Source organism: Tiliqua scincoides, chromosome 3 (genome assembly GCF_035046505.1).
Source record: "Tiliqua scincoides isolate rTilSci1 chromosome 3, rTilSci1.hap2, whole genome shotgun sequence".
Taxonomy (NCBI): Eukaryota; Metazoa; Chordata; class Lepidosauria; order Squamata; family Scincidae; genus Tiliqua; species Tiliqua scincoides.
In genome coordinates, this window is record NC_089823.1 from 239,664,015 (window position 1) to 239,666,886 (window position 2,872).

General features: G+C 48.1%; 1 pseudogene; it reads left to right on the plus strand.

Annotated features, from left to right (window-relative positions):
• The first annotated feature begins 206 nt into the window (after positions 1 to 206).
• LOC136646185 (5S ribosomal RNA) lies at positions 207 to 327 on the plus strand (annotated as a pseudogene).
• The last annotated feature ends 2,545 nt before the right edge of the window (positions 328 to 2,872 follow it).

Consider the following 2,872-nt stretch of genomic DNA (forward strand, 5'->3'; position numbering starts at 1 on the left):
GCCCTCCTGGTCGGGGAGCCACAGCTCTCAGAACAAACACGCGAGGAGTGCTTCTGCTTTCCCCTCTCCTCCCAAGCCACACCAGCAGAGACTTCCCACTTTGTGGTGTTCAGGCCCTGTCCTTCCCTGCAGTGGGAGGAGGCCTGAAGTGTGCTGGCAAAACTTCGTTTTAATGGTCCTTCTCCCAGGAGACAAAAGAGCTGGGCTTCTATGAGGAACTGTTACCCTGCACATGCCCAATCTCGTCTGATCTTGGAAGCTAAGCAGGGTCAGGCCTGGTTAGTACTTGGATGGGAGACCGCCTGGAAATACCGGGTCCTGTAGGCTTATACCATAGTCTTTCGAGACTGAAGGTTGCCAACCAACCATGAAGGAAAAAACAGAAACGCTCTGAGGAAAGACAGCAGCAGACTTCTCCACAACACAACTGAACTAAGTGTTCGAATCAAAGTTGACTGATCAAAGTCCTTGATGAATTGCCTTCTATTTCCTACGCAGTCTGAGGGCCCAGGAGGGGCCTCAGCGTCACACAGTGGAAAAAGACCATCAGTCTGGGAGACTCACAGTTGAACACAACCTTCCTTGTGAGATGTAACAATGTCTCCCAACATTTGCTTCACATGTTGCATCCTCCGATTAATCTTATCAAATCATCCGCACCCCAGAACTGTGAGTCCTGGCTGATTAACTGGAGCAATTAATCAATTAAAACCCTGTTACGGAAAAGACCATATGGACGGGCTTCTCTGTGATATGCAGACTGGACCTCTAGGCCCATCTATTTCTCCCTCAAAAGTCCCTCTCATAATCTCAATACTTTTGAGCTGTGTCAGATGCAAGGGAGGGCACCAGAATGAGGTCTCTTGTTATCTGGTGTGCTCTCTGGGACATTTGGTGGGCCACTAAGATACAGGAAGCTGGACTAGATGGGCCTATGGCCTGATCCAGTGGGGCTGTTCTTATGTTCTTATCCTGTCCTGTAACAGTCAACATAAGACGAGACCTGTTGGATCAGACGGGGGGGGGGTGTCCATAGTATTCTGTTCAAGCAGTGGCCAACCAGATGCCTCTGAAAAGGGCCTGAAGGAACAGCTCCCTCTGCTTGTTTGTGCCCCAGCAAACGATATTCAGAAGCAGACTCCCACTGAACACGGAGGTTCCATACCACCATAATTACCATTGAAAGTCCTCTCATGCAAAGCGGTCTGCACATTGTATTTTATGTTCCTTGGAGAATTCACATGCTCTAGTTCCTCAAGTGAAAGTGGACAAGGTTCATCTTCCACTGCAATGTTCAGTGCATCATTTTCAAATCATGCAGGGTGCAGGTGAGGCCTCACATAACCACAGGACAATTCTTCAGCATCCTCTTCAATGAGCAACGGTTCAATGTGACACGTGCAGAGATTGCACAGCAGACACATTGACGTAAAAAAAGCAGAACGTTGGAAGACTGGTGCCCAAACCCATCCAGCCTTTATTATGGGTTGCCCAATTCCTCTCATAATGAATCTAGGACATACTGAGTCATGATCTGGAAGCACGTTGAGCTATTTGGAAGGCTGCGCCAACCCACTGAAATCTGTCAAAAAAGCCAATTTTGACATGCAAAAATATCTGCACCCAGTCAGTGTGGACCATTCTCATTCTGGGATCTCAGAGCAGGTCTCAGCCACCCTTCGGAAACCTGCCTCACTGTTTCTTGTTCAGGGAGGTTTAGACAGGATGTATTGAGGAGACTCCCCCAAAGCCGTAGGTACAAAAGGATATCCTTGTGTGCCTTCCTTGTCCTCCCTACCATGGAGAGAGCTCATCCTACCCCATTTGCCACAAGCATGCCATTCAGGCTCATTGCGATCTAGTGAATTGGTCATTGTAATGCTACCCGGAGTGATCACTTAAATGCCACCCAGCCTCCACACCCTTTGCCAGCCCTGTCATGTCAGGAACAGGCCCCCTTCCCACCCCAGATCCTTCTATTCTCTGGGGCCCATCACCACTGAAGGTGGGGCAGTTGGGCAGGCACAAGAGGAAGGACCATTCAGTAGCAGACCTGCAGCTATGGAGCCCCCTGTGGAAGAGAGACTCTGCCTCTTCCTGCCCTGCTGGGAACTGTGTTTCAGCAGCCTTTGGGGCCTCATTTCAATTGACCTGATATTCTTGTTTGGAATGTAGCTGGTTTGGTCTTAAGGTATGATAGTTTTGCTGTTGTAATGTTTTTGGGGTTTTTTCCACTGATTTTTTTGTATTGTCATTTTGGGCGGGGGAGGGGACTGTCTTTCGGCAATGTTTTCCAGAATGGCTGGGCTTCTTGTTGTGCAGATCCCAAGACACCCCACGTACCTCAGAAGAGTTTGAAAACAATGACGTCTATAGGAGCTAGGCAGGTTTCATTCCAGGCAAGGACGGTGAGGTTGCCTCCATCTTCTCACCTCATGCTTTGGCTTCATAGAGAGGAGGAGTGTTGCAACAGTCACACATGGATAGAACTGAGCTTGTGTGTCCAAGTTGTTCTGAGTTCATGATTCCCATATGTGAAAAATGTTCAGCTGTAACAAGTTTCTTGCCAAACCCTTCAGATCCATTTATCTTCTTGCCCTAGTTTTCTCTGTGTCCCTCTTGGAGGCATCAAGATGTGAGAACACTGCCTCCTAGAGAGGGTTCTGGGTCCTGCAGCATCCATCTCTGAAAGTGATTTTCTGCAAACCTCCATACATTTCTTTAGAAATGTTTGCCACCCATGTTTTTCTCAAAGCTTATAAAAAAGAAGGCACCAAAGCAAAATGGAATTCCAATTCTCTCTGAGTCCCATTAAGAGTCTGCACAGATTAGGCTTGTATGTGTGCAGCTACCTGAGTTCATGGCAAGACCA